The sequence below is a fragment of the Nycticebus coucang genome, chromosome 13, assembly GCF_027406575.1.
Source record: "Nycticebus coucang isolate mNycCou1 chromosome 13, mNycCou1.pri, whole genome shotgun sequence".
Lineage (NCBI taxonomy): Eukaryota > Metazoa > Chordata > Mammalia > Primates > Lorisidae > Nycticebus > Nycticebus coucang.
The window spans coordinates 2253851-2277251 of NC_069792.1; the positions used below are offsets into that span (position 1 = coordinate 2253851).

General features: G+C 41.9%; 1 protein-coding gene across 3 annotated transcripts in view; it reads left to right on the forward strand.

The window, feature by feature from the left end:
• The window catches only part of SNTG1 (syntrophin gamma 1), a 703177-nt gene that overhangs the window by 244347 nt on the left and 435429 nt on the right, over positions 1-23401 (forward strand). The window contains exon 1 of one of the 3 annotated variants that reach the window (XM_053558929.1): positions 4615-4691. The exons of the other annotated variants lie outside the window; for them this stretch is intronic. The gene's annotated coding sequence lies outside the window, so the exon portion shown is untranslated. Of the gene's footprint in view, positions 1-4614; positions 4692-23401 lie in introns of those variants that run through there. 3 annotated transcript variants of the gene reach the window in all.

Sequence of the window (23401 nt, forward strand, 5' to 3'; positions counted from 1 at the left end):
CATATTTAGTTTAGTATAGTTTAGGTTACAAGGGCTCTTACCAAGGTTGCCTTTTGAGGGTGGCACCTGTGGCTCAAAGGGGTAGGGCACCAGTCCTATATGCTGGAGGTGGCAGGTTCAAACCCAGACCCGGCCCAAAAAAAATAATAATAAAAGCTTGCCTTTTGAATTATTTTCAGAGTATTTAGTTGTTTGCAGGGAGAAGTGAGTGTACCCCATCTTATTCCAGAACTGTAACCCACTTACCTGGCTTTTTGAAAGTATTTCTGAAGAATATGATGTTTAATTTTCTGGTATTTTCTCAATGAGAATTGTATTATAAAATGCGTATTCTCAGAGAGTTGCTTTTACTTAACACATTGTTTTGGAGACCAGCACAGGCTCCTGCTGTGGCTTTTCACACGTGAAGCCGTGGGTTTCCCGCTGTGAGGAACCACCAAACTGCTCTCCCTGCAGTAAGTCCAGGGAACACGGGCTGAGTTGATGTGGCTACAGTGAAGCCACCATGGCTTTTGATTTTGGCAATAATTGTGTGAAAATCTATCATGCCTCGACATTGGTAGACGTCAACACCCACAGTGGGGGACACTGTGCTGACACGTCCACACATGAAAACTGGTTGAACAGTCCAAGGGAAATGACTTAGAAACATATCAGACCCATGACCTTGTCTTGTAAGCATGCAATTGCAGGCATAATTATTCCAGTTCTATCACTATGTTATCTAGTGTTCACTGGCTAACAAAACTACCCAAATTTTAGTAATTTAAAATGATAGTTATTATTGCTCATGAGTCTGTGGATCGCTGAGAGGCTCTCGTTTTTACCTTTTCTTGCTTCTGTGGTCAGCACAGGCCAGGTAAGCAAATCCGCTGATCTTACCTAGACTCTCAAATGGCCACAGCCTCAGATGGGACAGCTGGTCTCCACTCGGCATGAGCTGTCATCATCCCGCCCTCTGTTTTAGGCTGACTCGTATGACCAGCTCTGAAGGTCTAGGGAGAGTGGAGTGGTGCTCTGGGATCAGAGTCTCACCCCACAACGGGGACGGGGCACATTTCCACTGCTGCTGCACACCGTTGTTCAGAGCTGACCAAGTCCAGCAGAGACTTCGGGATATGTGGCTGGGTGCTCTTTCTAGGGGACTTAACAGTTGTGATTGTTCCTACAATCTCCATAGTCATTTTGAAAAATGTGCATGGTCCATTTATATCTGTCTATCATCCTGAGCTGACGCTGATAAATCAGCTTGCTGCCACGGCAGAATGACCTGGCAAAACTCATTCTGAAATGTAATGAGGTCAAGAACATATTATTGAACAGCTTAACATTTTTCTGTAAATATTATACAATTATTATTTATTTTTTAAAATATTCTTAAATAAAAACACTAACACAGACTTCTCCCTGCTAATAAATCCTGACCTCTGTATTTTCAGCAGGCTGCAGTAGGCACATTTACAGCTGCGGACAGGGAGTTTAATTTGAGCTTGAAATTCAGTTAGAAGACATTTTATTCTGTAACAAAAGCCTGTGATGTTTTGAGGACACAGAAATATCTTCGTTAACTCTAGCAGGGTGCGGTTCTCCTAACGCCAGTAGGGTAAGGCTTGTTTGCTCTTTTTGTAATGTCAAGGCGGATGTCATTTTTCAAATCATGACATTCCTTTTAAACAGAGCTCTGACTTGTGAGACTCATATTGTTCATGAAATAGAAAAAAAATTGGTTTTGAAAACACAATAAAACTTGTTCTCCAGAAGAATCATGTTGATTTTTTTTTTTTTATAAAGTTTATGATAAAACTCAAGTAGTATTTTGAGGAAGGTTCATCCCATTAAATAATAGGCTAGAAAGTGACTGTTGTAAATTTTTACGTAAATGAACAGTGTTCCAAAATACTTCACATTTTATTCATTTCATTCTTCCTTCAACTTTTCTGTACTTGTCATTTATGGTGGAATTTGTTTTCCTTAGTGATACTTGTGTTTCAGGTTTCTCAGTGGATAAGAATTTATTTCCTGAAAGGCCATTATAGGGCACACAGATAGTATGGGTATATCTATATTAAAAAACACAGCCTGAATCACTGAAGTGGAGGATGTATTTTAAAAATCATGTGTCTACTCTTAAGTTTCACGTTAAATTTTTCCAGTTCAATTCCTTTATCAATAAGGGAAGCTGATTTCTGCTTCTGAGCAAACTGAAGTCAAAGCAGGTCTGTGTCTTACTCCCACCTAAGTGCAACTGGAAATCTTGGCCATGACATGTAGAAAAATATGTGAAGACTCAGAAAGGGAAGGGGAACACTCACAACCAGTGGGGAGCTCAGAACCTGAGGATCGTGGTGGGAGAGCCTGGGGTTTCTGTCCTGCCTCAGACATCCTGGTTGGAAAGAAACTTTATATCCCTCCTTCCTTCCATCTCCCTGTTACACAGCGAATCATCGACCTGCCTTCTGTGGGCTGCTCTTTACTTCCCCAGCTGCAGTGAACCCTCTTTGGACTGTCTGTTGCTTTGCTTTAGTTTTTATTTGGTCTCTTCATTTCCCTGACACTGTTACATTCAATTCTTTGCAGAAGTTCAAGCGTAAAAATAAATGGGTAATTGTAGGGTTGAGGCTGGTCAACATGTGAACAGGAGATGCAGCTGAGGCCTCTAGCCATGGAGTTTCTTTTCCCTTCTTTGGCTCTTCGTACTCAGCACCGTTTCCACATGAAGTGTGAGTGTGGTCACTCTGGCTCTGAACTCCAGGTTTAACAGCCGCTCACCTGTTTCCACAGAAACCAGTGTGGACCCGGCTCAGTGGGGACGGCACGCAGTTCTGTAAGGAATGTTTCTGTTTTCACATCTCAACATTGGTCCTGTAGAACAAAGACTCATTCTTTTATGGAAAGCTTTAATGTATATTTACTATTTCAGAAATAAAAGTTACACAGATATAGAAAAATGAATAGCGGAAATGGGATTAGGCTAAAATTATTGGTTTATGTTCTGTAACTAAGGAAGCAAAAAACTTAAATTCGAAAGGAGGACAATGGTGGAAGGGCAGCTGGATTCTGCAACTTATAAATTAAAAAATAAAATCCTGAATCACACACACGCACTGTGCTAAGATGTTGGGAGACAGTCATAAGAGAGTGAGACGTAAGTCTTGTCTCACATGTTGGTTATCTGCAGCTGTGTTTTTAAAATGCCACAAATGTAATGGTTTAAAGCAGCACTCATGTGTTTTCTCAGTGTCCATAGGTCAGAAGTGTGGGCATAAAATGAATCAGTTGGCTCTTTGCTCAGGGTCTCACAGGCTGCAATCGAGGTATCAGCCCGGCTGCTTTCCCATCTGGAGCAGGGGGTTTTTCCCACGCCTGTTTAGGTTGTTGGCAAAGTTCTGCCCTTTATATCTGTAGGACTGAGGGCCCCACTCTCTTGGGTGCTGGCCAAAGTTTGCTCTGAGTCCCTGACCACTGCCTTTGAAAGGACATTGGCTTGTGTCCCTCTCAACACAACAGCAAGAGAATCTGTCCCAGTCTGAATCTCTGACCCTTTGTAAGAGCTCCTATCTGATGGAGCCTGGACACCCAAGCTAATCTCCTTAATATGATTAACTCGGAATTAATTGACTTGGCGAGATTATGGCCGCAATGCCTCTTTGCCTTTGTGGCTGATGGAACCTCAATGCAGGAGTGAAATCCCTTTTAGTACAAGCTCTGCTCACAATCAGAGTATGTCGGGACCATCTAAGAATCATTCCTATTATCTCACAAGGTTTCATTATAGTTTGTTTCCAACTTTATTACACTTCACATTTGGGGGAGACTCATTAAAATGCATATTTACAGGCTTCTATGCAAATCTGAACCAAATTCAGAATTGGATTGTGTCTCCTGATTCAGATACATATATTTTCAATAAGCTACACAAGTAACTCTGCACCCGGCTGGACGCCCCTGGGACTCTTGATAACCACTGCCCTATTAAATTTGGACATTTCACCTAGCTATCACTGTATGAAGGTAGTAAAGTATTTTCAAACTACAGTTGAGTTCATGAGAGGGTGAATAACATAAAGAGAGTCATCAAAAATTAAATGGCAAAGGCAGAAACACCATTCCAGCCCCTAGAATTAGCAACGTGTGGCTCATGTCTTGAATCACTCTGCCTCTTACAGGTTCAGTCCCCCACCCTGCCATAAAACTGTGTTAATGGCTGAGTCTCATAAAAAAAGTCCTCACTTCTTGGCTTCAGATCAATAGACTATCCTCACGATGAATGCGTTTAAGTATTATCACTGATTTAACTTGGAGTCTCATTCTAAAGGCTGCACTGCTAGCACTTTAGATCCAAAAGGCAACTATTAGCAAATGAAATCTGGGCAGACTACCAACTATCCTCTTGTACTTTTTAAAAATAAATTTTCCCTAAGTGTGTTCTATAAAACTCAATCTTGTCACACTAGCTATTTGGAAACTATTATCCTGTTTCCCCTCTTGAACATGCACAGAGATTTGAGCTTTTTCTAGAAATTGTCAAGGAAGTGGCTCTGCGTGCACCTTTCCTTACTGTTGATGTAAATGCTCACTGGGCTTCTCACACTGTTTCCTTTTATTTCTGCATCTAGACTGCGCTCCAGAATGTTGAGACTGCCAGAGAAGTGACCCCAGCAAAAGGAAAAGATTGCTCTACCTAAATTCAAGTAAGACCATGACTTTACAAAAAAGTATCATGAAAAAACAGTCATTTCTCAAAATCTCTAGGAAGTGATGTTGTTCTTTGGTATTAAGCCTTCTGGATATTCTTACTCTGTTCTAGAAAAGAAAGTCAATTTTTAAAAATCTCCTTTTATGGGGAGGATAATAAGGATCACCACATACTTCAGTGTTTCATCGTGGTTAGGGAGTATTTGGATGCATCTTTCCATTAATATCCAATTTAAATAACCACATTGAATTTATCTTATTCCTTTCATAAGCACTGTTCATAGAAATGAGAAGTATACTTCAGTTTTTCAAAAACCTACTTTATTAGATAAGGGCGCAGTAACTTCTCATCAAGATGAGAATGGCAGTCACATAGGCCTGTGAGCTGTAGAGTCCTGGGAAGGGCAGCTAGGCAATGATCCAGGTTGGCAAAGAGACCCACGACTGTCACATTGCCCTTTTATTTGTTCAGAACAAGGTGGGAATAAGTATTAAACTAGTAAAATGGATTAAATACACCTTCAGAAAGAGTGCAAGTCAGCATATGTGATGCAGGTAGATCAATGTTCTCTCTGACCTTGACCTAGGCAAGCATTATTCCCAGAGGGAACCATACGCGGTTTGTTAGAAGGTGAAGAACCTGGCTGCCAAAGCTTAGGACTGAAGTCACTAAATCTATTCTTCTAATAAACTGTCAACGTGTTTTTGAGTTCTATATCCTGGCAGTCCAAAGACTTGTGTGTGGCTTTAGTAAGAATCATAAAACACATTGTTATCTTTTATGTTTCAAAAGTGCTAATACTGAAAATGATATTGTGTACATACTGAGACATTAAATTAAACTTAAATATGACATTAAATGGACAAGAATATTTGAGTATACTTTCATATGTTATGAAAATAAAGGAATTTTAGGGCTTGGATGCACCATGCAGATGGCCTATAAAGATGTTTCCAAGATGGGTTCTCAAAGACTAAGCCAACATTTGGAGGCACTTAGGCTTAGGCAGTTAGGCCTCAGAGTTGCTCTGGTTTCTAATTATTCTGTTAGGTGTCGGGGCCATATTACGCTATATTTCTTCTAGGAGAATCTACACACAGACGGGTTGCTAATAGATGGAGTCTTCTTTTCTCCATCCCAGTCTACTCTCTAATTATTAGAATCCAAGTAGCCTTTTTTCTCATTCTTAAACACTGTACTTTCATTATTCAAATAAACACAATTTCTAGAGCACTATTCCCCACAAAGGAAAAAGAACTCTTTCTAGTGCCCTATAAATGCAAAACTATACCTAAAGTTCTCAAGTGATACTCCATAGCTAGACCTTTTCTTCAAATAAAACATCGTAGAGAAGCCCAGAAGAGCAATGCACTTCTTTAGGAGGCTAAAAGAGCATTCGGATGGCGACCGGCTTGGGTGACGAGGACTGAGCCCTTGTGCCAGTGCTTTCCTGACTCCTGACTCCAGTCCTCCTTACTCAAAACCACAGAGCAGACAGGCATCGATACTTCTGTGAGCTTTCCTGCTTTCTCCCTCCTTCATTTAAAAGCCCACGTAGAGGGCGGCACCTGTGGCTCAGTCGGTAAGGCGCCGGCCCCACATACCAAGGGTGGCAGGTTCAAACCCGGCCCCGGCCGAACTGCAACCAAAAAAAATAGCCGGGCGTTGTGGTGGGCGCCTGTAGTCCCAGCTACTCGGGAGGTTGAGGCAGGAGAATCGCTTAAGCCCAGGAGTTGGAGGTTGCTGCGAGCTGTGGGAGGCCATGGCACTCTACTGTGGGCCATAAAGTGAGACTCTGTCTCTACAAATAAATAAATAAATAAATAAATAAATAAATAAAAGCCCACGTAGAAGTAACTGAAGGACCCGGAGAGCCAAGAATGGAAGTGAGAACGTCTGAAACGGAGCTATGCTGGCCAAACGTGCAAAGCTGTTGCTCTGGAGAGGGTGTCATTTGTCATAACTCACGCAGGGAACGCCCCACCTCAGGTGCTGCTGTGTGCACTCACCTCACCATGTGCAAAGCCCACTCCGTGTGACTGCAAAGTGTCACACCAGAGAGTCCTGACAGAAGCCCCATAAAGCGTCAGGGTCACAGGTGAAGAAAGGAAGAGGGCCGCATGTGCCGGGTAAAAAAATTCACTTGAGGGTGACTGTTTCCATTCTTAAAACACTTTCTTCCGACAATGGACAATCAGGAAAAGAAATTAACATTTGCTATTTTAAAAAACGATGGCTGGGTGCTTTCCTAACATTGCGCTATCACCTTAAGTATACATCTCTGCCTACTTACATTTTATAGATACTTATCCTGCTGACATTTAAAGCTAGATTTGCTTTCCATTAGAACTGAAAATAGACCCTGGTGGCCTGAGTGCCAGCAGCCGCCACAGCAGGATCCCCCTCGCGCTGCGGGCCCGCTGTCCCTGGGCATTTTTTTATTGCCAGAACAAGGTTCCCATAATATAAATACTTACTAGCATGATGGGTACAGTTAATGCTACTGCTGCTTCTGTGTGCTTTGGCCTGTTGCAGGCATCTGTCCTGGTACTTCAGTTGGTCTTCCTGAGGTCTGTCCCCTCGGCCCATTTGCCAACAGCGTGCTTCCTCACGTTCCCAGTCCTCTCTGGCACATTTGTGATTTTAGGGTCCCTGGCTTCACTGGTAAGGTATCTCTAATTCTTCTTTTGGTGACTATTTGCCCATCATGGACATGGAATGCAGGCGAGGTTGGCCTTGAGCCTCCTACGACTTCACATCCTGGGCAACATGACTGGGCTGCACTGGCCACACCCTCGCTGGCCGGGTCTGACCGAATCAGCTTCCCATGGGGACGCAGATGGAGCTCCCTGCCAGGGCGCCCATAGCAAGGAGCTGCCTCTAGAAACTTTCTAGAGCTAGTTCTGAGGCAGAAACTGACCTTTGTTTTGGTTGTTTACTGTCTGTTTCTACTGGAGTTTGAAGGAAGAAACTATAATTTTTCTTGGTGACTCCAGCATTTACTACTGTGCCAAAATGCACAGGGTCTCTATAAACATTTCAGAAAACTCAATCAATCGGAACACGTTTTTAGCAACATTCTGCCCGTTTTAGAGTTTCTCTCATGGTTGAGAAAGCTCAGCTACACTTGGGAAGCACTTGCGCTGCCTGTGTTTCTCCCCCATGGTCAGCCCCAGGGCAGTTCTGGGAGGCCGCGGGCTGCTTTCTTTCTGGCAGATTAATCCAGGCTGTGTTAGTCCGGGTGACTCCGCCTGTCCCCTGAAAACTCAGGCTGGACAGTACTGCCCAGGCCAAGACAGTATTGGCAGCCTCCCAAGACTAGATTTGTGTCTGTTTGTGGAAAAGATTCAAAGAAAATCTTTAGGCCACCGTGAGACACTTTTGGTGATACAGAAAACAACAAACATTTCTCAAAAAATATTTTCTCGTGAACATGATGTCAAATGACAGTTACCGTATCACAGCTGCAGAGGAGTTTTAGAGAAGCAGGGCCCAGGGCAGCCGAGCTGATGGAGCGATGCGTGTGGGCTGGGAGCGGACCCGGTTCCCGGGCTGACCGTGTCCCCTCCGCCCCTCGGCCCCTCGGCCCCTCGGCCCTCCGCTTCTCCCCTGAAGCCGCTGCCCGGTGACCCGGCCACCCCTGTGCTGACCCGGCCTCCGCGGCTGTCAGGGCCCCCCTCGCTCACATCCCTGATGTCTCTCCTGTCCTGGACACGAAGGCCAGTCCTCCCCTGACCTGCGTCTCCCACTGCAGGCAGGGGCGCTGGTTCGGGGGAGAGGCGCTGCACCAGGTTCAAGTTCAGGTCCAACGTCCGCCCAAGAAGCCGGCGCAGCGCTGCAGCCTCGCAGGCCACGAGCTAACACATTCCACGGGCCTTGACAAACAAAGCGTCCTGTGGCCACATTCCGTATGCAGGAAGTTTCGCCACCCGGGTGAGCATTTCCGTGTGTTTCTAATCCCTCCTCTGAAGCCCTGGAAACCCTGGATCTTACCACCGTCTCTGCAGCTTTCTCTCCCAGACCCCCTTAGAACCTCTCAGCACGCAGCCTCTGCAGACCTGCGTGCGCCCCTCAGTTACCAAGATGTGTTTTACATCCATCCCCGTCTCTTTGTGGCTTGACAGGTAATTTTTTTTCCTAATTAGATGCCTTTCTATGATGTACCACAGCTTGTTGACTCATTCATCTGCTGAAGGTGGTTATAAATAAAGCTGCCATAAACCTCCATGTTCAGGCTTTCCACAAGCTCTCCAAGCAGTTGCCTGAATTCATAACAGTGTGACTGCGGCTTCCGACGCGGCTCTGTGAGCCCCTGTCTCCCCACCGCCGTGGTTCCACTCTGGCTCTGTCACTGATGTTTCCTCCTCCTCCTCCTGTTCTCCCTTCCCCTTCTCTCTCCTTCCTCCCCCTCCACAGGGACCTGCAGGAAACTTTAGGTGGTTACCCAGTACATTAGTTTTGGAATGAGCAAAGTGGAAAATACCATTACAAACAACACAAATGAAAGGTGCAGTTTTGATGCAACAGGAAGCCTCATTCCAAAAACACAGCGTATACTTAGCATCTCTCTCCACTTCTCTGATTCTTCTTTTTTTTTTTTTTATTAAATCATAGCTGTGTACATTAATGCAATCATGGGGCACCATACATTAGTTTCATAGACTGTTTGATACATTTTCATCACACTGGTTAACACAGCCTTCCTGGCATTTTCTTAGTTATTGTGCTAAGACATTTACATTCCACATTTACTAAGTTTCACATATACCCTTGTAAGATGCACAGCAGGTGTAATCCCATCGATCCCCCTCCCTCTGCCCACCTCCCCCCTCCCTCCCCTCCCTTTCCTCCATCCCCCTATTCTTAGGTTGTAACTGGGTTTTAGCTTTCATGTGAAAGTTCCTTCTTGAGATTTCACTTTTCATCAATACCGGGCCCAGAGCTCTTCCCGCCACCTCCTCACACTCTGAGCGCTGTTTCTGCTCTTCACATGGAGAAAGGGATTGGCGTGACCCTCACATCTCATGCTTCTCCAAAGACGTCTTCCTTGTCTTATTAAAAGCTCTCCTAGCCTGGTGTTGTCTACTTGCTGATTTTTGCTTTTGCTGCTGCACTTTTGACATGACATTCAAGTAATTAGTGCCAAGACCAGTTTCAAGGAGCTCCCCCCACTGTTTTCAGTAGAACATTCACCTTTCAGTCTCGTGTTCAGGCCTTCAATCTGCTTTGGGTTGATTTTGCAGGTGTGGGGCAAGGCCACATCCAGTTATATTCTTTTGCACACAAGTATCCCAGATTCCCAACACCACCATGCTGACCTCGAGAAAAATCAGTTGACCACGTGTGCTTGGGTTTATTTCTGGGCTCTGCATTCTGTGTCCCTGGCCTAGGTGTTCATTTTTATGCCAGTACCATACCGTGTAGATTACAGTCAGTGGTTAATATAATTTGAAATTAGATCGTGCGATTTTTTCAAGATCGCTTTGGTTATTTGGGTCTTTTGTGGTTCCATTTGAATTTTAGAATTGGTTGTTTTCCTGATTCTGTGAGAAATGCTACTGAAATTTTGATACAAATTTTATTGAATCAATACATTTCTTTGGGTACTATTGGACACTTTAACAATAGCAATCCTTTCAATTCATAAATGTGGCGCTCAGAACTAAAAACTTTTGGATGAAAAGGAAACAATGAAGAAAGTTAAAAGGTAACCTAGGAATTGGGAGAAAACATTTACATATCATATATCAAAAAAGAGTTTACTATTCAAAATATATAAGGGACTCCCATAACTCACTAACAAAAGTAATTATAATGGGCAAAATATTTGAATAGACTTTTTTCAAAGGAAGACATATAAATGACTGACAGGTACAGAACAAGATATTACCTAACATTTTTTAGGATGGCTAGATTAAAAAAGTAAGTTGGATAGCTGGTGGGAAAGTAAGTTGGTAGAACCTTTGTGAAAAACAGAATGGAGTTTCCTCAGAAAATTAAACAGAGAGCTACCACATAATCAAACAATCCCTCTATTGGATATGTATGCAAAGACATGGAAGAGGAAAGCAGCACCTCACGGAGATATGTGTTCCCGTGTTCACTGCAGCATCATTCGCAATAACCAAGATAGGAAAACAAACGAAGGGCTCCCTGATGGCTGAATGGATAAAGAAATTGCCGTATATAACACACCGTGGACTATGATTCTTCCTTATGTAACTTAATAAAGAATGAGATGCTAACATTTGCAACAACACGGATGAACTTGGAGGGAAAAAAAAATGAAATAAGCCAGAACCAGAAAGACAAATAATTTAATATCTTACTTACATGTAGAATCTTAAGTCAGAGTTACCAGGGGTACAGAGGGAAAGGAAACGGGGAAATGTAAGTCAAAAGCTACACCCATGAAGTTCTATGAGATGAGTTAGTGTAGATCCAGAGAACAGCACTCCAGTAATGACACTGTGTGGCAGACTACAATTTGCTAAGGTGTTCTTTACCACAACACACACGAAAGTAAGAACTTAGAACTAGAGAGACATAATATGTATACAACATTGTGAATTTACTAAATGCCTTCAAATTGTATGTGTATTTTACCTCGATAAAAACAAGTACAAGAAAATAAGAGGAAAACATTCTTTCTATTATGCAGAACACAGACACAAATTCTATCACCTGTAACAAATATTTCGCATGCCGATGTTAGTAAGTCCTTTTCTATATTCCTATATGAGAACAGTTCAGATTATTTTTTGTTTCCTCTACCAAATTGTGAACTCTTGAAGACAAAGTCTTGAATAACTGTTATTACTAGTCCTTGTTTGATCCTAGCCCTTTCATCCAGCCTGTCTGAGCCACTTTCTCCAGGCTCACACTGTCGGCATATTTTTTTCTGGATCTTGTTTTTAATTCACTGAATCTGGCTCACATCCTGTGCTTTTTCACATTCTTAGTTCTGATTCAGACAGTACCTCTGCATCTCTGGACTGGATCTTTGTGTTAGCTTTTCCTGATGAACTTTAACATAAACATGACTCTGGGTTGTTTTTTGTTTGTTTGATTGTTTTAATTACTTCACTATAATTTCAGCCTCCTTTCATTTCCACAAACTAATTCTGCAAGAATAGCCATTTGGCTGACCTTTGCATCATTCCTAACTCCGTGGATAGGTGGGGGAGATGGGTCAGTAGAAGTTCTCAGGCTCTGTTCACACACATTACATCCTCATTTTGTAAATTTAGCTGAACTGAACTGGCACTCACAATATTTATTTCTTCTACAATTTATTATCTGGAGTATTTAAGAGACAAAATAACATCAACAGTATTTAAGAAAGAAAATAACAATGGATGATGTTTAAAGGATTTTCATTTTTATTTTTAACTAGTGGAGATGCTAGTCTGTGTAGACAAGATTAAAGAAAATGATGCAAATTTAATGTTAGATTTCTCAGTGAAGAATAATACTATAGAAATATTTATATGCTTTTGAAATGTTATATAATTTTTTTATTCTAAAAGCCAAATTTCGGTCTGTCTACATATTATTTTTTGATGTGTACAAAAATATAAGAAGGAAAACTATAGATTTTCCTCCAATGTAAAGGAAGATTGAGTGTTATAGAAGGGGCCAATTGACCAAATGAAGAAATACAGTTCCCTTGAAATGAATGTCTTGCTGTGCTATTTAAAAATCAAGCCGTATTATCAAGATTATTGTACACTTTTGTGTTACAGTGTATAATGTATGAATTCAATGGAGAAAATGGTGACATCTAAATAACAATAAAAGATTATTTTCCACCACAAGATCTATATAAAGAAACCATTTTAGAAGAATATTATTTACAAAGCGAGAATCCCAGCCTACACCCCTGAGTTGAAAAGACAGAAGATAATGTATCTGTAATAATAACATAAGCCAATTACACCATGTATTATGCCTTTTGAAAATTCAAATGCACCACTTAGCTTTGATATATACACAGCAAGCTCTATTATTGTCAATTTCATTGCTCCAAAGTTACAGGTTGAGATAACGCCAGATCAAGAATTACCTTTTCAGGTTTTTGTCAACTATTCCAAATGTTTGTTTTTTTTTTTCTTCATGACACAAACCACTTTAATGTTGCATGGTTTAAAAACTATAAGAAATGAATCAGCAGTGGAGAAACATATAATTAATGAACTGAAAAAAGGGCTATGGAAGTGATGGTCCACAAGGCAAATCTGGAGACTGGAGCCAGTAGACACGTCCTTCCTCCCGTTTGCTCAGAGGTACAATTCTGACAAGCTGAAAAGCCACTGGCACTTCATGTCAAATGGCAGCCAACGTGGATTGTTAGATGGCTGCCCCAGTCTTCCACCCTTTCCTAAGACCTCGAACTCTGAAACTATTCTCTCTACTACTTTGCCATTAACAAAATTTTCTTTATCCTCCTCACGTCCCATGATCTTTGTCTTCGTGCCCTAATTCAAGCATGGTCATCCCATGGGGCTGATGCTCCATCTCTGGCCTCCTCCCATGGTGGCCGCGTCTCCTGCGTGTTGGGAACCATCGGCAGCTGCTCACCTTTCTGCTCTTTACTCGTCCCATTTCTTTGTCTCCTCAGACTTAACTCATCATCTCCACCCTTGTCAACATCATCTGTCTCAGCAGACGTTCCTACCTGGACACACTGTTCATTTACTCAAGATTTTCGGACTTTAACAACGATATTTCTCTACCCTGCTCCTTTAGTTCTTAGGTTGGGGCACTGACATACATGCTCCGTTCCACGGCGTGGCTTTCCATTCTTCACTGCTTTCCCACCAGCTGTCCATCCTTTTGTCCACAGTCATTCCCTACACCCCATCGTTGTGTATGACTGTCCCATCTCAGATACCTCAGGTTGTAAGATAACTCTACCATCTTTACAACCCACGTACATCAGGTATGCAACTCTAGAGTCTGTTAAAGACTTCTAATCCTCAACCCTCTACCCTGTCAATGTCCAAAGCACTGTGTGTGTTCCTTCCTGCCATCTTTATATAACTTAGATTCCAAGATATATTAGTGTGCAGACTGATCTGCACCCTCCAGTTTTGGACTTTATCTCCTTCGTGTAAATGACCTGGAAAAACCTTCACCAGTGTTGTTTCTGCACCTGTAGCTCAGCGGCCAGGGCGCCAGCCACATACCCCAGAGCTGGCGGGTTTGAACCTGGCCTGGGCCTGCCAAACAACAATGACAACAACAATCAAAAAATAGCCGGGCATTGTGACAGGTGCCTGTAGTCCCAGCTGCTGGGGAGGCTGAGGCAAGAGAATCACTTAAGCCCAAGGGTTTGAGGTTGCTGTGAGCTGTGATGCCACGGCACTCTACCAACAGAGACAAACTCAAAACAAACAAACAAACAAAACCCTTAACCAGTGTTAAAGCAATTTTCTATCTGCTTACCCAAACTGCAGAACATGAGTTAAAATTATATACATATATAAAATTGTTTTATATATATATGTGTGTGTGTATATATATAAATATAACTATATATAAAACAATGCCAAAGCATAATTGGCATTTTATAAATATATTTATAAAACATTTGCGTGTTTTATATAATGCATTTTATAAATATATTTATAAATCAGTGCCAATGCATACACTTTTAATTTGTGAACCCAAACCTCCATCAGGTCACAACTATGACTGGTCAGTGATCATTTGCCTAATTTTCCTATTGTTGTCATTCTTCCAAAGGCTTTGTCACATATCCCTTAATATCATATCTAATAATCTTACTTTTACTTTATTGAGATGGAAAGATTATAAAGGAAATTACCTGTTTATTAATCAAGAAATCTACAGACTACCTGCATCGACACCCATGTCCCTTCTTACTATGAGTGGAACGTCTGTGCTCCCCTGTCAGCCAAAATTCTTCACTTTTACTTAGGATGTTTTTTCATCTGTTTAAGGACTTTGTTCTGAAATTGTGTCCTATTTATTCACGTATCACCCATCTCTCTCTCTGCTCGCCTTCTCTATTTATATCAGGACACAAACGTGGTTTTGCGTTAAAATTAAAAACAAAATTCCTTCTTTGCCTCCACTTCTGTATTTAGCTCCATCCTCAAATGTCTGCTTCCCACAATACCAAATCATCAAAGTCTAGTAGTTATAAGTATTCCTTGCTCCCAAATCTTCACATTTTATTCACTTTGCAACTGTTACAAATAGGCTTTGACCTACCCTTCCACGGAAACCATTCTTACCCAGGTGACCAATGGAAATGTAATGTGCGTCTCTACCCGTTTGTTCTCAGCTTAACACCCTTCTTCACCATCAATTCTTAGGATGCTTTTACATGTTTAAACAGTATACAGTGAACTCACAAATGTAAAAATAAAATACTTGGCATATTTTGGGAGAAAAATTTAAAGTAGTCACACTTCAAAATTAAATGTCATTTTTATAGAATTTAGGTTTTATTTTTTTAAATGACCAGTATTTATTCCCATTAAATGCCTAAGTTCTTTATCATTTGTAAACCAATTATGAACCTTTGTGTTTATCAAAACAAAGGCAAATTTACTGTTTTTCTTAATCAAGGTAATACTTGGTGATATCAGTTTCTCTGAAGTGACAAATTCTCTCACACGGTGATGGAGTTCTGTAGCCTGCTTAGGAAACAGACACAAGCTATGTTAAAGTTATCTGATGAAATACTGCTTAGGTCCAACTTTTTGCTACCATTCAGTAGCTGTGACACCCTTGGCAGGTTCTTAAATTCTCAGAGTTAGTTCCCACATAGATTGTAATGTTATGATAAGAATTGATGGATGATGATATGTGTAAAGTGATATGCAATGTTTATCAAATGATTTATTCTGGCTTTAAAGTGCGCAAATAATTTTGGGAAATGTTATACTTAAAATTTTGTTAGGCACAGTGTGGTGGCTCACACCCGTAATCCCAGCACTCTGGGAGGCTGAGGCAAGAGGATCTCTCGAGCTCAGGAGTTTACAACCAGTCTGAGCAAGAATGAGACTTTGTCTCTCCTAAAAGCAGAAAAATGAGCCATAAGTTATGCAGGCACCTGTATTCCGAGCTACTTGGGAGGCTGAGGCAGGAGGATTGCTTGCACCTAGGCATTTGAAGTTGTGCTGAACTAACAGTGAGACGCTATCTCAAAAGAAAAAAAAAAACAAAACTTTATTTTATTTTTATGGTAGTCTAGTAAAGTAGACTAAACTAGATGATATTCCTAGGCCCATTTGTAACTGATAAAATTAAAAGAAGAAATAACTGTACAGTGTCATACAGAAAGAAGCTTAGGAAGCAACTGTTGCAGAGAATTCACGAGCATGACCCATTTCTCTCGCTGTGAAATGTTCCACGGTCAGAAGCAATGATGTGTATGATGTCTTGGTATTTGACAGGCATTTTATAAGTTCGTGGATGATAATTTCAATAAAGCACTATAATCAGTGAAAGCAAATCAATACTGAATGTCCATTCCACAAGAACAGGGTATCACCCTTTTCCTGAGGGAAGTGGTCCAACGTATCCACCAGGCTAATCCCCCAGGAAACAGGGCCAAGTCACAGCGGCTCTCACTGGATCCCAGGTGGGCAAGATCCGTGTTGCTCTGTCCACCCAGGCCACCTCTCACTGCACCTCAGCCACTTTGTCACCAGTGCGGAACCTGACAGTGATGGCTGGAGGAAAAGACTGGCTGACAAAGCAGCATAAGCATTTGATTTTCTTTGGTATGTAGAACCCAAGTGTCTTTACAGTCTAAGTGCATTCTGAGAGCTCCACTCTGCCCTCGTTCAAATCAGGTTCCTCCAAATTCTTACCCAGACAGCCAACATTAGCCCCTGTGCATGAATTGGTACTGTCCCCACTCAGCCAGACGGAGCAGCACAGACTTCCACTCCAGGTCTGCCCCCTTTCCCCCAGGACTGGCCCACGGGGGTGCTCAGGCCCGGCCTGGCCGGTGGGTAGCACCGCCTGCCCACTCTCAGGGCGGCCTGCACATCTCACAGATCCATCAGTGAAGTAAGCGAGCGGTTTCCTCACTCTCGGTTTGTCATAGTTTCCACGAGGCTGCAGGAGAAGGTTAAGACAGCAGGCGTGAGGACCAGGGGCATTTGGGACACTTCCTTAGGGACTGACCCCTCCTTCCAGGCTGCCTGGGCCCTGGGGGCTCCCACACGCACCTGTATAGGCGGCTTCCTGGCTTTTGGGGCCAAACTGCATAGCTCGTGCTCAGGGCACAGGTAACCTGCTGGCCCATGATCAAGCTTTCAGTTTCTACTAACTGCCCCTTGCAGGCCCAAACCTGTTTTTCAAAAAGAAAATAAATATCTACTAAGGATAGCAGAGTCCTTCTGCAAAATCCTAAGGCACTGCACTGTGATCTCCATGGAGCTTGCCTGTCTGCAGCCAGCACGGGGGTCCTGCGACCTCAGAGGCAGAGCAGGGGCAGCAGCCCGGCCCTCTAGGAGAGGCCTCTGCTCTCCAGGCTGCACCTAACACTGGGGGCTTTCTGGGTCACTCTGTAAATGGGCTGGAGCAGCGCTCGCGATGAAATATATGCTTCCTTGGGCAGGGCCTGTGGCTCAGTGAGTAGGGCACCAGCCCATATACCAAGGTTGGCGGGTTCAAACCCGGCCCGGCCAAACTGCAACAATCAGAAAAACAAACAAACAAACAAAACACACACACACACACACACACACACACACACACACACACACACACACACACACACAAACTAGCTGGGCATTGTAGCGGGCACCTATAGTCCTAGCTACTTAGGAGGCTGAGGCAAGAGAATCACCTAAGCCCAAGAGCTGGAGGTTTCTGTGAGCTGTGATGTGACTGCACTCTACAGAGGGCAGTAAAGTGAGTCTCTGTCTCTACCAAAATAAATAAATAAATAGAAAGAAAAACAAATAAAATAAATATATGATTCCTCCAAAATCCAAAGCGGCCTGTTAGGAATAGTACAAAGGTTCAGAAGTAACAATTTATCCCTATCCCTGGAAGAGATATTTTGACAATCTCCAGACCACTGGAAGCTTTGGGAGAAACATAATTAAGCCAACATAGAAACTATGAATTGAAGAATAAAATTCATAAAATGAAAATGTAGTACATTTTTATTGTTAAGTTGTGTCTTTATAAATTTTTTTATTGATTTATCATAGAGCAGTGGTTCTCAAAATTGAGTACACAACAGAATCACTTGGACAGCTTGGTACGATATGGGTTTTCTGGGCCTCAATCATAAAGTTTCAGAATTGGCACTTATGGGATGAACGCTGTGAATTTGCAGCTTGACTCGGGTCCCAGGGCTGCTAATGTGGTGACCCCACTGTGAGAGCCACTAGGTAGAGGGGGAAATGGATGATTTATGTCAGAAAGCAAAGGTCACTGTCCTGTGATTTGTCACTGACAGTGGCTTGTACTGAATTTGTTGTGCGGGAAAGGATTACAGCCCTGTGCAGAGGGAGGTAAGCCACGTTCAAACTCCAGGGTAGCAGGCGGCTGTATGAGCAACAGAACCCTTTGTTCTCCCAGCATCTAAGTACCTGCTGGCATTTATACAGCAGAGGAGAGCAGTTAATGTATTTCAGAAGAAACAAACATTTTAATTAGTATGAATGTTAATATTGTAAGCATAAAATCTAAACTTTCTAAAAATATATAAAAATTAAAAAAATGAATTTTTAAATGATTGTGGTAGCAACTCTAAGAACTAAAGTTCTCCAAATTCTAATTCTAACTTCTAATGTAAATTAAGTTCTTTTTTTTTTTTTTTTTTTTTTGTAGAGACAGAGTCTCATTTTATGGCCCTCGGTAGAGTGCCGTGGCGTCATACGGCTCACAGCAACCTCCAACTCCTGGGCTTAAGCGATTCTCTTGCTTCAGCCTCCCGAGTAGCTGGGACTACAGGCGCCCGCCACAACACCCGGCTATTTTTTGGTTGCAGTTTTGGCCGGGGCCGGGTTTGAACCCGCCACCCTCAGTATATGGGGCCGGCGCCTTACTGACTGAGCCACAGGCGCCGCCCGTAAATTAAGTTCTTATTTCAGTTAATTCTTAGAGCGTGTTTGAGTTAAACTTATCTTACCAACAGTGCGGAAACATTTGTTTGTGTTATGGTATTCTGTTGGAAAATTAAATTATTCATAGAGTCATTTGGTAGTCTAAATTCTTTTATAAATCCTCTTAACAAATATGTACTAGATTCTTAGTATTCTACTCCTACCTAATATTCTTATACTAGAGTGCGCATTGGTTACTAAACTTCAAAGAAAAATATTAAATAATTCGCTTCCTTCAAGGAGCACACTGGCTAGTGTTTTATGACTGAGTCTTCGCAGAGGAAGGGCAGCATTTGGCTTCTGACTCTTCCTAGAACAATTTCATAGTTCATTGAATAAGACACATTGTTTCACGCAAAATCCAATTGTTAACCATGTGTTGCAGTCACTGCTGATTGAGGAGATCAGTGAGAGTCAAAGGCAGTCAGATTTATGTTCCAGGTTTTCTACTTTTAGGATTACAAATCCGATTTATTTTTACTCAATATGTTTGATTTAAGGCTGCTGTGGATAATACTGACAGCCTACAGGGAAATGCACAGCCCCATTTGATTTATTTACGTTGGGTAAAAGTAATAAACTGGTGGTAACTAATTACCATGTCATAAATCATAAGGGTTTTTTTTTTGTTTGTTTCATTCAAAAATCTAAGGAAGGTCTAGTTACAGAAGGTATTCTTTTTTTCTCTAAACACTTGCGTGTGCTGCTTAGAGGTAAATTGTTTCAATCAAGCTTCTTGCACACTCTTGCAGAATCTTTGTAAGGTGTTTTATCCCTTCCTGTTGACAAACTGCAAGACCCTAGATGTATGGCAGACGTCACATGCTTGGTCACCGGGGACAGGCAGTGTGACGGCTCCCAATGAGGAGGCAGCCACCTGTTCAATCCAGCGGCTGAAGGGAAGGGGCGAGAGCATGTGAGGCTGCAAGGTGAGACGGGAGGGGAACCGGAGCAAGCCCAGCTTGGAGGGAGCGCCCCTCACACTGTGAAGCCTCTCACTGCCAGCGCACGGGGCTGGCTCACCGTGTTTTCTGGATAAGCACTTTGCTGTTTTTTTCTTTCCCTGGTCTTCTTTTTACATTTTTCCATTTCAGTATTTTCTGTTTTCTTTTGCCTTTTCATACATGATAAGCACTCATTTTTTCCAAAGCTCATAGTTGTCTGTTAAAAACATTATGTTGGGGTATACATCATATATACACACTCACACACACACACACACAGGATGGTCATTTCCCCGGGAGCAAAAGCCTCTCTGACCTAAACTATACGCATTATATGTAACCATTTGGTGATTGTAAGAAAATTAAGATTGTCTTTTAAAAATTACTTGTATCTGTTTTTGATTCATCAGAAGCAATATTGAAAGATAAAAGGAGAAGGACGCTTGGCAAATAGGTAATTTTGAAATATCGTGTTGTTGGCACAGGTGGTTCTAAGGTGCCAGGTGGATCACAATTTGAAAATGATTTCAATTTGAAATGATTTCAAATTGTGATCCATTTATTCAGAAGCACAATTTGAAATCATTTACCTTGCTGTCTTTAGCTAATTAGCTATGAATTATGTTGTAAAACCCGTCCTTTCCTAATGCAGAGTTAGGAGGGGAAACATACTGTCAAGGTGGCACCAGAGATAACAATCACCATTAAATATTTGCCCTCTCGGTATATTACCTCAGTTGCTATATTACAGTTGGATAATAAACGTGAGAATTTCCAAATTGTGCCGTATGGTTTCTGCCTTTCAGTGTTGACCGGGTGCAAGGAAGGCTGAGTGTGTGTGACTGGTGTACTGAGAGCCGGCAGGCTGGGGCCAGGACGCATGGAAGTGAGAGCCCCAGGCTGCCCGGTGCTGGCTCTGAAAGCCCCGGGCAGGAGCTGGAGCTCCGAAAGGCCTGGGTCTTGTTTGTTTTGTTTTTCACAGACCAGGACCGGAAACACTTTGGTGTTATGAGTCCACTGGCCTGGGGCGTAGGAGTGTCTGGCACAAATATTTATCTGCTTTGTGAATGTGAGAAACTTATTTGCTCTGTTTGGTCTTTAGTTTTCATCTGTAATTAATTATTATCTGTAATTTATAATAAATTATAAATTACAGATAATAATTATTAATACTTATAATATTAATATTATTATATTATTAATATTATAATTATTATCTGTAATTTAATTATAATATTACAGATAATAATTATAATATTATTATAATTATAATAATTATAATTTATTATTATCTGTAATAAATAAGAGAGTTAGGTCTGTGCCGTTAGAATATTCTAACTACGCTGCCCTCAAGGATGAAGGCATCACTGCTCACCGGCATAGCTAAGGACTTACTTCTGGAAGAAAAATATAAATTAAACCTTATCTTTCTCTTGACTGTGTGTTTACTTGTCTTACTTTTCTCTCGTGTTAACAAAAGAGCCAGGTCTGACTCTGTCTCACATACAGATTAGTCAGGGAAGGCAGCCATGAACGCAGCGCGTGTACATTTATTTTAAAATAATGTTTCATTCCTAGACCTGGAAAAATCCTAAAACTTCAGTTTTCCTCAGGAGACTTTCTCTATGGTTTAGAGTCCTCTTTTCGCACTTGAAAGCCTAATTTCCCCTTCATATACAATTAGAATGATCGTGATTTTAACTGCTTTGCTAAGGCCTTTGAGTACTCTGTTTTACCTTTAGATATAAATATAAAACATTCTCAGTCGAAACATACATCAGTGTAATTGATTAAATAGACAATGAATTCCCATCTCACTGCTGTTGGAGTTCAAGAAAGGATGGGAACCCTTCTTCTATACTACCTTATAAAATCTAAGTTTCTGTGATTTTAGTCTGAAAGATAGGAAAAAAAGTTAAATTCATCATATTCTTGGGTCTGTGCACACTATCACCTTGGTTTGTGCAAGGCTTTCTTGATTTCCTACATTGCTGTGTGTGCCTGGACATGGGGCATCACGTATATTCTTATAAAAGGTATTTCTATTGGCTGCATCTTTTTAAGGCTGTATAGGTTATTGTGCTCAAATTCTTTCTTGTTGTATTTTTACTCAACATTTGGTTTCACAGGATTTGTCCGTGTTAACATGTAGGCCTTGTCTGCACCTTTTAACTTTTCTGTGTTGTTCTCCAGACATTGACCTTCAGATTATTTCTAGCATCTCATTACTACAGGACAGCCCTTGGTAACCATCTTTGCATAGTGTCCCTAGTGGGAGAATTTCTTTAGAGTATTTATCTGCATTCTTACTTTCTGAGACTTACACATATTTTCATTTTCTGTTGTAAAATTACTCCCTAGAATGTGGAGCCAACCCATCCCTGACAGTAAAGATACTCTGCTTTGTTATCTCCTATCATCGTTACCATTTTACTTTTCACACTTAGGTCTTCACTGCACCTGCTTTCAACGTTTGAACATGGTGTTATACAGGGATAAGGCTTCATCTTTTGTTCTATAATAGTAAAGCATTTCCTAACACCATCTGCTACACCATCTATTTTTCCCGTTGGTTTTAGAGGCATATGTATTGTATTTTCAGTTACCACTTATAAACTGGACTGACATCTCTCCCTTGTTCCCTGGTGCCGCTGTCCTGCAGCATCATGATATTTATTTCTGAGTCTGGCAGCAAATCTGCCCATTTCTCTTCTTTTCAGAACAAGCCCCTCATCAGATGGCAGCGTGTGCCCCACTGCATGTGTGGGGAGCTCTTCCATTTGCTGCCTCTGCACCAGCAAGTCCAAGGCCAGCTTCAGATCTTAGGAAGAGACAGCTCTGAAGAGAGCCCGCTGGGACAGCCATCTCCTGGGTCTCGTCTGCCGGCTGAGAAGGGGGCAAAGGAGGTATAGGCACCCTGCCGGCTCCCTCGGCCAGCATTTGTTTCTCAGGCTCTGGTTTTACCATGTCACACTGTCGATCTCAGCTGCTGTTGATTAGTTTCCTGAAATGGGACAAGAAATGGTTTTGTAAAGCAACATGGGGCAAGTACCACTTGAATTAGAAGATGCTCTCCAGCCTCGACTCGGTCCTCAGGCAGCCACAGAGCCTCATCTGCTCCCCAAGTCTGCGGGGCTCTGCAAGCCCTGACCTTTGTGACAGAGAACAGGCCTCAAGAAGTATTCAGTGGAAAAGGAGGCAGAGTGATGGCCGGAATTATCAGCCTATCAGCAAAGCACAGTGCAGAGTAAAGCGCCCATTTCTTTTTTTTTTAATGTCGTATTTTCTTTTAATGAAGAACTTGACATGTTGTAGGACTTGTTCTATATTCAAGCAGCAAAAAAGAAAAAAAAAAAAAAGCTGTTGATTCTGCAACTCAAGGAACACAGAACCAAGTACAAGCATTTATGGTGACCATTTTCTGGTGTCACATCCCAAGCGGGACCGGATCATTTCACAGAGCATCAACCGTGTGATGGTGAAGTGAAGGGACTTCACAGCTGAACCAGCTTAATTAAAGTCCCATCCCAAGCACTTGTTCATTGTGATCCTGCACAAATCATCTCCTTTGGTTTGGTGAGAAGTGCGTATGAAAGCTTATGGAGAGGATTCCGTTATATATGCTTAGAGTCCCTTACCTGGAAGTCAAGACTGAA